Source organism: Pseudophryne corroboree, chromosome 7 (assembly GCF_028390025.1).
Source record: "Pseudophryne corroboree isolate aPseCor3 chromosome 7, aPseCor3.hap2, whole genome shotgun sequence".
NCBI classification, from domain to species: Eukaryota; Metazoa; Chordata; class Amphibia; order Anura; family Myobatrachidae; genus Pseudophryne; species Pseudophryne corroboree.
In genome coordinates this window covers 388,861,268-388,875,818 of record NC_086450.1, presented here as the reverse complement: position 1 = coordinate 388,875,818, position 14,551 = coordinate 388,861,268, and positions in this window count along the sequence as shown.

The following is a 14,551-nucleotide window of genomic DNA, read 5'->3' as shown; positions in this document are numbered from 1 at the left end:
TCCATTCTAAATTCATAGGGAACCCGGTATCTTTGAGATAATTTACTCTACCTGTGATGGACATGCATCTAAAACAGTGAAATGCAACATTAGTCTTTGTGAGTATCCAACATAATTCGTACTTTCTGGGCCGGAGCACGCTATATGTATACCATCTCTAACAAAACTTCTGTTAAGTTAATTAGAGGTCACTTCTGCTAGAGAAAGAAGCAAAAGTTTAGAGACCTCTTCTCAACCCCAGTAAATTTTGTTAAAAGGGTAAAGTTGCATTTATTCCGTTCTTCCCATTAACCGAATCTGTGTTTTCTATATGGCTCGTGATTCCTTACTATATGTCCCTTGATCCCGTCAATGTGTTTAATAATGTGGCTTGTTTTCTCTGTCTAGGGGTCTATATTGGCTATGTGCTCTACTACTCTTACAATCTTTAGCAAAATGTCCTTTATTTTTACAAGTGTAACATATTATTGGCCTTTTCTTACCACCAGGGTTTTGGGGTTTAGGCTGATGAGACTTTGGTGTAAGAGCCTGTATACTTTCAATCCTCAGCCTCTCCTCCTGTTGTTTTCTACGCCTAACAATATTCTTGTGGTGTTCAATTGCGCACTCTCTAAGACAAGCTACTGTGACCCCTCTCCAATTAGGCAAAGATGTTTGTACCCTGTCCCTTACTGTCTTATTGAGTCCGTCTATTAGCACAGAGACAGCCACCTCCTTGTAATTCGTATCGTTCCCTGTATCTGATACCCCAATGTATCTATCCATTATTTGCAGGGCCCGATGGAAATATTCAGATGTCATTTCATTTTCCCTCTGTTTTATGGAGAAAATTCTTCTCCACTTAGTGGGGAAATACAACTCTAGTTGCATGTTAATTTGCTCTAAGCTCTCCTGATTGTATTTGTCAGTCATACGACTATCCGAATCTAATCTACAATCAGTGATACATTTTTGGGTGTCATTAGGGGGTAGGCACGCTTTCAAAAATATCTGCCAGTGTTTGTTTTGACGGTTCATACGCATTACCCAGATCTCTGATAAACTTCTGACATCTGGCTAAATGCTTCCGAGGGTCGGGGAATTCTGAAATGAAATTATTGACCGCAGCTCATCTCTGGGCCACGGGCAATACATTGCATTATTCCTGGTGAGGATTACTCCCTGACTATCAGTTCCCCCATTGGGAGTTACTATTTCCAAGACAGGATGTAATTCTACCATTCCGTTCCTAATCTGTTTACTGTGAGGTGTTGTTGTCTCTGTGTAATGAACTGTCTCACACTTACCAGTAGCTGTGACCTCACCAGTTCTTTCAGTGGGTAACACTGGTACTGCTCTAACTGGGTGGACAGGCCCCACCTGAATTTCCTGCAAAGCGACTGCCTGAATGAGAGCTGTGATTTGGCTGGATCCTTCATCTTCCAGTGACCTATGTCCTTGAAAAGACTTCAAAACAGGATACAACTTGCAAAGGTTAGGGACAATACATTGCTCTTGCATACTACTATCATTTACAGATGTACCATTGATTGTAGCCATGTTTTTCCCTTCGACCTGTGTCGGTAATGGTGTGTTTGTGTCTCCATTCCTGCTAGGTTTGGAACCTGCTTTACAAGTTTGTTCCCTTTGCATCTCCCCCTCTTGTTGCCATAATTTTAAACAATCGTTATGTCTAATCCTTTGTTTTCTGGATTTAAGAAGACATATTTTACTGCTTACATTCTGCAGTACCTCTGGTTCAAAGCTGCCCACCCTAGGGAATGGTTCCCTATCTTTGTCAGTCATACGTTCCCATTCAGACAAAAAGTCTTCAGCGTGTGGACCATATTTCCCACACATAATACTTTTTCCTTTAAACTTCGCTGACCCCCTGGGCCGCGGCTCTTCAACCTGAACCCTGGTTAAACGTCCCTTACTTGAGCAACTGGCTCCCATAATTGTGGGCCTTTTCCCACAAACACCAAAATACTCAATATAAGGTGACGGTGAAAGTTCTCCGAGCACTCTTCACCCGCTCACGCCCACGTTGGCCAGTACTACCATACACTGTCGATAGCAAAGGCAATGTACCCAACTTAGGGCCCCTATTGACCTATATTTACTGGAAGTTTTTTAGGAATAACTTACCCTTTCCAGTAAAGTATCTGTCGTTGGAGATCTTCCTGAGAGAGACCAGCGAAAACTCCCTATGCGCTTTATTATACACAAATCACGCTTGCGTATGCCCTATACAGCGCTAATTATACTGTGATTTTATGCAAAAGCTCGTAAAAAGGATATCACGTTACGCTATATATCGCACCCACAAACGCGTGGTCCAATCGCACAGCATATAGGTACTTGTTACTTATCTGCCGTACGACCACTGGAATCGAATCACAAGCTGTGAAACCTCAGCCGGAGCGTATCAAAAACTATATGGGTCACAACACAATTCACAATTCCCTAACATGCTCCTGTGTAAGTCTCCTCACGACTTACGCATTAAACCTTATACTAACGTGAGTCAGCCGTCTCACGCCACCAAGCCTCCACTCACTCGGTGTACCACACGACGGGATCCCGAATTCACTGGGTTCGAATATCCATTCACTCCTACGTTCGCTCACTCAAATACACTGTTTTTCTGTACAGAAAATTTTAATTCATTCAGATAGGCAGCTTTACCCCCAGAGGCAATACAGTTTTAAACAAAAGTTTTATACTAATCTGCTTTAGAAACTGGGCAGTTTTGTGCTATTGTAGCATGGCTACTGTCCCACCTTTTAGCTAAATGACACTATTGTGTAATTTGTACTTAGAGCCCGTACTCTTACGCACTTTGCGTAAACACGCGACCGTGCGTGTCTCTTACGCTGCGTGCGCAGTCCTGTACTTTGTCCGAGACACGTGTACAAAACCGTACGTCCACAATAAAACAAATCCCACAACTTCTATAAATGTGAGCAATACTAACTATAATCGCTCACTTAACACAACACAGTTTTTTCTGTATAAACCTTTACAACCAGGCCAGACTGCATTTGTGCTTTACTCTTACTTCCTTAAACATTTATTTTAGTTTTAACTATATAGCAACAAATGTATCCGGTTTCACACAGATCTAAATGAATCTAGCAATCTGAGTCTTATGGCAACAATGTGAGAGGGTATACAAAGTATGGGTGCCTTTTGTTGTGTACGCTTTTAGCACCCAAAAAAATTCACAGATTTTTAAATAGCTTTTTTCTTGTTTGTTTTACGGGTTCTACCAGCATCTCTACAAACCATACAGAGCAGACGTCATCTAATCAGCACACAAGCAGGATTTTCAGTGTATCCATCGACCAAGTAAAGGTTACGTAGGATACTTTCTGTCCACCCTTTTGCTGATAGATTAAGTCTGCTGTGACCTGTTAGGCTGTGAGTATGTGGAAAACCGGATGATGCCCCCAATTGAGAATGCTGATTTTCATACAGGACTAAAAGCAACACTTTAAAAAGACATTTCATACACTTTAAATGAAGCCGCTGCGGCTGCTATACTTAATCCACAACCTACGGACTTTTTACACCGTTAGCGTACAGAGTCCCGTACCGAGTACGGACTTTGCGTACAAATGCTGCGCTAGCTGTACAAAGTACACACAGCGCGTACACACCCAATGATACACCGTGAACCCTTAACAGCTATGCAAAGCGATAATAATACACTTTAAACCTTAGCAGGGAAAGGAAGACACAACACCAGATTGTAATTAAACTACTGGGTTCCGACACCACAGCATATTATTACTGAAAGGGGGTTACAATAACAAAGCAATACAATACAAAAGAATGATGGCTACAGTCAATGATACATACTTGTTTGGATTTCGCCACGCTACCCAGTCTGGTCCTCGTTCATCTAGATAGATAACTTTGTGAGTCTTGTGTGTCCAGGCCTGCAGCAGGCATCTTTTATACAGTAGATCAAAACATAATACAATAGACACTGTGTGCTCTTCTTCCATTGGTTCGGGGGTGGGACATATCCTGTGCACCAGAGATCATTAGTCAGCTCAAGAAATGGGCGATGGCTAGGACTTGAGATGTGGTTTCTGTTGTTTGCATCTGAGTTCCCGCCCCATGACCAGTTAAACCCATCACATTAATCATACATAAATCTGGTATTATTAATAAATTAATGTGGCAATATATAATAATATTCTTATTCCCATCAGATTAATGTTTACGTGAATCTGAACAATATGATCCCACACATGATATGATTATCTATTTCCATCCTCAAGATATACATATATCCACATATATCCATATACTCATATATATATATATATATATATATACTTATATATATATATATATACAAACACATACATCTCCAAGAGTTTAAACTATGAATGTTAATATCTCAGATTTCTAAATGTCTGGTTTGTATTTTGGTTAGCTATTTGCTAATTGAGTTTCTCGCAGCTTAGGTTCCTGGGTATTGTCTCTTCGTTTGTTTTTGTCTTCAGGTGAGACAATGACAATCCAGTATTTATTGTTTTAAATAGAAACTCGGCTACCCTAGTAAACAAAGGTGTTTGCCTTCTTCATAGAATTTCAAAGCTTAGTGTAAATAAGGCCATTGTATTTTAGTCTCTGGGAGTTTTAATTTATGTGTGACCGATCTTCATGCTATTTAGAAGAAAAAGCAGACAGTGTGGGATTTATGCAATATATAGATTAGATTTATGATATGTCTTTGTGGCTTTTCCATGCGAGTACAAATTCCACTGTAATTACTCATACCACGCTCTAATGCGCAGGACCGCGGGAGCAACCATAAGCAATTTGCGAATATGTTCACGCACAGCCGAACACGTACGCACACGGAGGCCATCTATGTGGTGTTTGTACGTAATGTGTGTATTGTAATATTTTCTGACTTCGACATATAGGAGTGCTGCTGGCCCTGTATGTTGTAAACATTCAGAGGTGCAGTTGTTAAAAAATTAAAAGCACACTGTTGTATGCTGTAAAATATAGGGGTGCTGCTGGTCCTGTATGTTATACAAATTCAGAGGTGCAGTTGTTAAAAAATAAAAGCACACTGCCGTATGCTGTAGAATTAAGGGTACTACTGGCACTGTATGTTATACAAATTAAGAGGTGCAGTTGTTAAAAATTAAAAGCACACTGCTCTTGTATGCTGTAAAATATAAGGGTGTTGCTGTTCAAATAACATTACACTGGTCATGTATGCTGTAAGTATACAGGGGTGCTGTAAAAATAAAGGTGCACTGCTCTGTGTGCTGTAATAAGGAAAAAATTGTGGAAGATCAGGAACCACTTCCATTTCTAGTACTAGCGCTGAAGCTACTGCTGCCACCAGTCATGACATTGATGATGCAATTCCATCAACGTCGTCTGCTAAGGCCGATGCCCAATGTCATAGAGGGCATGTAAAATCCAAGAAGCAAAAATTAATAATCATAAAAAAAAGAAATTATCTGACGAGAAACGTAAAATTGTCAATATGCCATTCACGACATGAAGTGGCAAGGACAGGCTAAGGCCTTGGCCTATGTTCATGACTGGTGGCTCAGCTTCTCATGAAGATGGAAGCCCTCCTCCCTCTTGAAAAATTAAAAAAATTAAGCCTGTTAAAGCGCAGATAAATACAACTGCGCATTCAGAGATATCATAAATCCCCAAGGAGAGTTCAAGTGTGTCCGCGGTTGGGATGTCTAGGCCTGACCTTCCCAAGACTGTATGGAAAGAGGAGGCTCCTACCACCCATTGCATGTCCCCTGCAAGTGCTGGGAAGAGCACCACCAGTCCAGTTGCTGATATTGAGATTGAGGAATTCACTGCAGACATACACCAGGATGAGGAGGAAGTTGATGATGAGGATTCTTATGGTGTTATGGTTTGTTTCAATAATGCACCAGTGGAGACAGTTGTTGTCCGTGGGATGAGAAAGCCCATTGTCATGCCTGGGCAAAATACCAAACAAGCCACCTCTTCGGTGTGGACTTATTTTGCCACAAATCCCGACAACAGGTGTCAAGCCGTGTGATGCCTTTGTCAATTCGTAATAAGTAGGGGTAAGGACGTTCAACACCTGGGAACATCCTCCCTTACTGCAGCGCATTCATCAGAAGTCATTGTCAAGTTCATAAACTTTTGGTAAGAGTGTAAGCAGTCCACTGACACCTAAATCCCTTCTTCCTGTTGTACCCAAGCTCCTGCAAGCCACACCACCAACTCCCTCAACGTCAGTTTCCTCATCAGTCAGGAACGTCAGTTGTACTGCAGGCCATGTCACTGGAATGACAGACGAGTCTTCTCCTAGCCAGGATTCCTCCAGAGGATCCTTGAGTGGTATGCCTACTGCTGCCGCTGCTGTTGTTGCTGCTGGGAGTCGATCGTCATCTCAGAGGGGAAGTCGGAAGACCACTTGTACTACTTCAACTAAGCAATTTACTGTCCAGCAGTCCTTTGCGAGAAAGATGAAATATGACAGCAGTTACCCTGTTGCAAAGTGGATTACTGAGGCCATAACAGCTATGCTGGTGTTAGTTGTGCATCCGGTATGCGCCATTACTGCAGTGTACCAAATCCCGTCTAGAATCCACTTCATTAGGAGAGCGATACCCGGACTGTACAGCGACATTAAGACATTAAGACACTGAGGACACTTCTGTCCTCAGTGTCTTGAAAAATGCGGTTGTATGCACTGTCCACTTAACCACGGACATGTGGACAAGTGGAGCAGGGCAAACTAAGGACTACATGACTGTGACAGCCCACTGGGTATGTGTATTGCTTCCCGCAGCAACAATAGCAGCGGCACCAGTAGCAGCATCTCACAAACGCCAACTCATTCCTAGGCAGGCTACGCTGTGCAACACCGGTTTCCGTAAGAGGCACACCGCTGACAACCTCTTACGGAAACTGAGGGACATCATCGCACAATGTGTTGCCCCGCTTAGACTCTCCTGGGGATTTGTGATATCGGACAACGCCACCAATATTGTGCATGCATTACTTCTGGGCAAATTCCAGCACGTCCCATGTTTTGCACATACAATTAATTTGGAGGAGCACAATTTTTTTTTAAATGACAGGGGCGTGCAGGAGATGCTGTTGGTGGCCCAAAAAATTGAGGGACACTTTCGAAATTCAGCCATTGCCAGTGGTGCAAGTAGAAAAAAAATGTCTTATAGGTACTGTGTGCGCGCGTGCCAAAAAAAAATGGGTGTGGCCAAATGCCACATGCGGCGTGGCCAATGAAAATGTGGGCGTGATACACATATGGGGTCAGGGGCAGATACACATGACCCCAATAGTGCCAGATACAGGTTGCCCCACAGTGCCAGATATACATTGCCCCAGAGTGCCAGATACACATTGCCCCACGGTGCCAGATACACATTGCCCCACGGTGCCAGACACACATTGCCCCACAGTGCCAGATACACAAATGTCCCCAGACTGCCAGATATACATTGCCTCACAGTGCCAGATACACAAATGCCCCCACTGTGTCAGATATACATTGCCCCACCAGTGCCAGGTACAGAAATGCCCAACAGTACCAGATATGCCCCCAGTGCCAGATACAGAAATGCCCCCAGTGACAGATACACATTTCCCCCCAGTGCCAGATACACATGTCCCCGCAGTGCCAGATATGCCCCCAGTGCCAGATACACATGTCCCACCAGTGCCAGATATGCCCCACTAGCAGATACACATGTACCCCCAGTTCCAGATATGCCCCCAGTGCCAGATACACATGTCCCCCCAGTGCCAGCTATGCCCCCAGTGCCAGCTATGCCCCCAGTGCCAGCTACACATGTCCTCCCAGTGCCAGCTATGCACCCATTGCCAAGTACCACCCCTTCTCCTGCTGCTCACCGCTGCTGTCCTGTGTGTGAGGGGAGGAGAGCGCAGAGTGCGCCTCTCCTGCCCCTCAGTCTCCGGCGGCAGTGCGGGTTTCTCCTTTAATTCAGCGCCGATCTGTGAGCCAATCAAAGCTCGTGGTCCGGCAGCCAATCAGGAGCCTTGGCTGCCGGTCCGTGAGCTCTGATTGGCTCACGGGCTAGTGCTGAATTGAAGGGAGACACTGAGGGGCAGGAGAGGCGCACACTGTGCTCTCCTCCCCTCAAGCAGCAGCGGTGGTGAGCAGCAGCAGAGAGAGGGAGGGAGAGAGGGAGCGGCGGAGGCGCTGGGTACAGCATACCCACGGCTAAATTCTTAAGGGTACGCCGAACCCACCCATACCTGCCCACTTGCACAACTGGCCATTGCGTGCCAAAGACTGGAAAGCTAGCAAACACTACTAAACCTGCCCTGCCATCACCTGAAGCAAGAGGTGGTAATGAGGTGAAATTCAACACTCTATATGCTTCAAAGGGTGGAGGAGCAGCAAAATGCCTTTTAAGCCTATACATCATCCTACGATATAGGCAAAGGAGGGGGAATGCACCTGAGAATGATTTCCGTCTTGTGCAAGGTTCTCCAACTCTTTGAACTTGCCACACGTGAAGTCAGTTCAGACACTGCCAGCTTGAGTCAGGTCATTCTCCTCATCAGGCTTTTGCAGAAGCAGCTGGAGAAATTGAAGGTGGAGCTAAGATGGAGCGATTCCGCCAAGTATGTGGGACTTGTGGATGGAGCCCTTCATTCGCTTTGCCAGGATTCAAGGGTGGTCAATCTGTTGAAATCTGAGCTCTACATTTTGGCCACCGTGCTCGATCCTAGGTTTAAAGCCTACGTTGTATCTCTCTTTCCAGCAGACACAAGTCTGCAGAGGTTCAAATACCTGCTGGTGAGTAAAATGTCAACTGAAGCGGAATGTGACCCGTCAACAGCTACTCCTCCAATTTCTCCCACAACTGGGGCTGCAGAGAAAAGGATAACCTTTCCGAGCCCACCCACTGGCGGTTATGCAGGGCAGTCAGGAGCAAGTGTTGACATCTGGTCCAGACTGAAGGAGCTGCCAACGATTACGGACATGTCTACTGTCACTGCTTATGATGCTGTCACCATTGAAAGAATGGTGGAGGAATATTTGGGTGACAGCATCCAAGTAGGCATGTCAGAAATGTATACTATGTATACATGTCTGACATGCCTACTATGCTAGTATGTATACTATCAGGAAAAAGAGGCAATTTGGAGGCCATTGCACAAACTGGCTTTATTTTACCTAAGTTGCCCCCCCTCCAGTGTGTACTCTGAAGGAGTGTTTAGTGCAGCCAGTAACCTTGTCAGCGATCGGCATAGGAGGTTACTTCCACAAAATGTGGAGAAGATGATGTTCATCAAAATGAATTCTAAATTCATCCAGAAAGACATTTACCAGCAATTGCCTTCAAAAGTACACAGGGACCTGTGATGGTGGATTCCAGTGGGGACGAATTAATACTCTGTGAGGAGGAGGATGTACACACTGAAAGAGGTGAGGAATCGGAGGATGAGGACGACATCTTGCCTCTGTAGTGCCAGTTTGTGCAAAGAGAGATTAATTGCTTCTTTTTTGGTGGGGGGATAAATTGCTTATTTTTTTGTGGGGAACCAAACAAACCAATCATTTCAGCCACAGCCGTGTGACACACCCTGTCGCTGAAATGATTTGTTTGTTAAAGTGTGCATGTCCTGTTTATACAACATAAGGATGGGTGGGAGGGCCCAAGGACAATTCCATCTTGCACCTCCCTTTTTTTCTTTACATTATGTGCTCTTTGGGGCCTAGTTTTTAAAACTGCCATCCTGTCTGCCACTGCAGTGCCACTCCTAGATAGGCCAGGTGTTTGTGTTGCTTAGCTTAGTCATCCAGCGACCTCGATGCACCTCTTTATTTTCTTCACATTATGTGCTCTTTGTGGCCTAGGTTTTAAAACTGCCATCCTGTCTGCCACTGCAGTGCCACACCTAGATAGGCCAGGTGTTTGTGCTGACCACTTGTGTCACTTAGCTTAGTCATTCAGCGACCTTGGTGCACCTCTTTTTTTTCTTTGCATTATGTGCTCTTTGGGGCTTAGTTTTTAAAACTGCCATCCTGAATTCCACTGCAGTGCCACTCCTAGATGGGCCAGGTGTTTGTGCCGCCCACTTGTGTCATTTAGCTTAGTCATCTAGCTACCTCGGTGTAACCTTTTTGCCTAAAAACAATAATGTGAAGTGTGAGATGTTCAGAATAGACTGGAAATGAGTGGAAATTAATGTTATTGAGGTTAATAATACCGTAGGCTCAAAATTAACCCCAAATTCTGTGATTGTTGCTGTTTTTATGTTTTTTTCAAAATCATCCAGATCCAAAACCAAACCAAAACGCGAAAAGGGTGGTTTTGGCAATACCAATCCAGATCCAAAACACGAGCAGGGATCCAGAGCCAAAACCAAAACCCGAAAAGTGTCCGCCGCACATCTCTAGTTGGTGATCATTTTCAAAGATCCACAGGTGGAGCTAATTATTTAACATGTGATTCTGTGAGGAGATCTAGAAAATATGAACAGTTTGGGTTCCTGAGGACCAAGTTTGAAAACCTATGACATAACATATCATGATACTCTACATGCTTAGAGATGGCCTTTTTTTTCACACACAAAGTTGCAGGACATGTGTGATACTCAGAGAAGTAGTATTTTGTTGTGAGATGTGTTCTTTACTGGATCTTGTTGACCTGTCTGTCTGACCTGCACAGGTTCCACCATTTCCAACAGTGAGGTTCATTTCCACACAGAAATTATTATGACAGCCTTTCCAAGTGTAGTTTCGATTTATTAGCTATGCTTTTATTTAGACCTTGGGGCCACATAGAATGATATAATGCAGTTTGTTTGAAAAGAGCTTGTTGGTGCACTTTTTGGGATATACATGTACTTCTCTTCTGGACATATCAGAATTACTGATTCAGCAAAGCATCTGTATTAAGTAGCAAGGGTTAGATTTTGTTCTGCTGCATCAAGTCAGAAACTCAGCTTATTCTCTCCCATATAACAATTGTAGCTACTCATAAATCTCAATTGGTTCTTTGTATACATCCAGGTAATTATTAATAGCAGTGTTTCCTTTTCACTGTGCAGCAGACATTTTCTAAAAAGCTGAATATACTGCAGAGTTTAGTGTCTGTCGATAACAACAAAAGTATTCTGAACTTTCCTGCACCTAAAGAGGAGACTGTCTATGAAGCCGTGATGCCTTTCTAGTGCCCAGGGAGGAGTAACCATTCTCTCAAGATGGCATGACCATACCCCCATTGGCATATCTATAATGGGTGCAAGGCGTGTAGAGCAGATGTGCCCCTGGTTCCTTACATTGGAAAAAGGCACAAAGCCAGAGTCTATTGCTCTGGCAGAGAGGAGGGGGCCCACATGGAGACGGCATACGGGCCCTCACCTCTGCAAAATCATAGCCACTGTCTTAGTGCAGCTTGCTGTAGTTTGGAAAACAATATTACATCCAGCCCCTATGAGAGAAAAGTACTCTTTAATCCAAACCTCTTGAAGAATGTAGAGGAAATCCTAACAGTACTGTAGTTGATAATAACAAAGAACAATAGCCTACACCAGGGCCATAACTAGGGGTGTGCCATCTGCCAGGGTGCAGGTCCCTGGGGGGTGCCATCATCACTACTCCACGGTCCCTGCAATTGGCTAGCAGGGTGCCTGGACTGACACCCTGCAGCCTGTGAAGCTGTTCTGGGAGGTGCCTTACATCCCAGTGCTGGTGGCCCCGACCCCTGCTTGACATTATGGCGTTGTGCATTCAGGGGCTGGGGGTGACACAGGGAGCAGTGACATCCTGTTATGGCACTGATTTTCACTAAGTTTTAAGGCATAACAGGTTCATGGGTGTGGTATGCGTGACCGGTGGTCAGCATACCGACGCTGGGATCCCGGAATTGGAAACCCGGTGGGGGGTGGTGAGTGCAGCAAGCCCCTTGCGGACTCGGTGGTGACCTACGGTCACCACAGGTTCTATTCCTATTTTACGGGTGTCGTGGACACCCATGAGTGGGAATAGTCCCTGTTGGTCGGCATGACGACCGTCGGGATTGTGAGGGGGCAGAACGTAGGGGGAGGTTATGTGACCATCGATCTCCTAACCGCCGGTCACATAGCTACATCCTGTATTCATTAGAGATGTGCGTTGGGCACTTATCGTGTTTTGTGTTTTGGTTTTGGATCTCGTGTTTTGTATCCGGATTGGTTTTGCCAAAACCACCCTTTCGCTTTTGGTTTTGGATCTGGAAGATTTTTGGAAAAAAAACCCTTAAAAATAGCTAAAATCCCAGAATTTGGGGGTAATTTTGATCCTACGGTATTATTAACCTCAATAACATTAATTTTCACTCATTTCCAGTCTATTCTAAACACCTCACAATATTGTTTTTAGGCCTAAAAGTTGCACAGAGGTTGCTGGATGACTAAGCTAAGCGACACAAGTGTGCGTCACAAACACCTGGCCCACCTAGGAGTGGCACTGCAGTGGCAGAAAGGATGGCAGATTTAAAAAACTAGGCCCCAAACAGCACATGATGCAAAGAAAATAAGAGGTGCACCAATGTCGCTGGATAGCTAAGCTAAGTGACACAAGTGTGAGACACAAACATCTGGCCCATATAGGAGTGGCACTGCAGTGTCAGACAGGACGGCACTTAAAAAAACTAGTCCCCAAACAGCACATGATGCAAAGAAAAAAAGGTGCACCGAGGTTGCAGTCTGACTAAGCTAAGCGACACAAGTGTGCGGCACAAACACCTGGCCCATCTAGGAGTGGCATGCAGTGGCTGAATGTCGAAAGTGGCCCACAAATTTTCGGGTCACCGACAGCATCTCCTGCACGCCCCTGTCATTTCTCAAAAAATTCTGCACCACCAAATTAATTGTGTGTGCAAAACATGGGATGTGCTGGAATATGCCCAGATGTAATACACACACAATATTGGTGGCAGAGGAGAGTGTACCCCTAAACCACACACACACGGCAAAGCCTGTAAAAATAATTTGCATAATAACCCTTTTATTTGGATGGAGTTATATAACAATATGCGGCACAGAAGAGCGTACCCCTAAACCACACACACGCACGGCAAAGCCTGTAAAAATAATTTGGATAATAATAAACCTTTTATTTGGATGGAGTTATATAACAATATGCGGCACAGAAGAGCGTACCCCTAAACCACACAGGGCAAACCCTATAAAATATTTGGATTAAATATTAATAACCCCTTTATTTGGAGTAAATAATATACAGCACAGGTAAGCACCACTGGAGTTCAGGGGCGGATTGGGACGCCGGATCAGTTTCCGGTTAGCCGGTCCTGACGTCCCCTCAGTGAACTTCACTGACCTGTGCTGGGCCGGCTGCTGCAATCCGGAGACCGCGCATGCGCAGAAGCCGGAGTTTGTGATGTGCCGCGCTAGCTCCTGGCTCCCGTCCCTCTCTGCACTCACAGGCGAGGACCGGGCTGCGGTGTCTCACTGCAGCGCAGGCTTAGTGTCTGTCTGCCTGCGCTGCATGTAGGAAGATAGAGGAGGGAGAGAAGCGTGGCCGGTGTCTGCCTAGCTGCCTCAGCCCTTCAACTAAAGGTAATACACAGCTCCTCAGATCCCCACACACAGCCCTACCCTCCTCACACAAAGGGGGACGCTATCTGCTGTAATGTGTAAAAAGGGGGATGTTGTCTGCTGTAATGTGTAAAAAGGGGACGCTGTGTGCCGTAATGTGTAAAAAGGGGGACGCTGTCTGCCATAATGTTTAAAAAGGGGATGCTGTCTGCCGTAATGTGTAAAATGGGGACGCTGTCTGCCGTAATGTGTAAAAAGGGGATGCTGTCTGCCGTAATGTGTAAAAAGGGGGACGCTGTCTGCCGTAATGTGTGAAAAAGGAGGACGCTGTCTGCTGTAATGTGTAAAAAGGGGGACACTGTCTGCCGTAATGTGTAAAAAGGGGACGCTGTCTGCAGTAATGTGTAAAAAGGGGACGCTGTCTGCCGTAATGTGTAAAAAAGGGGGACGCTGTCTGCAGTAATGTGTAGAAGGGGCTCTACCTAGTGTAGTGGCGCTACTGTGCAGCGTAATTTGAAGAATGGAGACTACTGTATACCGTAGTATGAATTGGTATTATTTTGTGGCCACACCCCATCCCCATGAAGCCACGCCCCTAAAAAAATTGCGCACGCCTACGACGCGCACTGCCAGTGTTCTACATGAGGGGGGGGCGCCAATGCCGTTTCTTGCACACAGCGCTAAAATACCTAGTTAGGGCACTGCCCCCTTGCACATACAGTAGTGGCCCATGTTAGTTGCAGAGGGGGTCAGATGAATAGTAATTTTTTTTAAGGGGGTGGCCATGCCTCTCCATATTTTGCCACACCCCACCAGTACGTCAATCCATATCCGCTCTCCACTGCCCTGACCCCACCCCCCATTTAGGGCTGCTTCCAGAAATTTCCCAGGCTGGTTTTGTATCCCAATCCGCCCCTGCTGGAGTTATATGGCAATACACCGGAACTTATACGGCTGCACCACTGGACTGGACTTTTATGGCAGTACCCCTGGACTT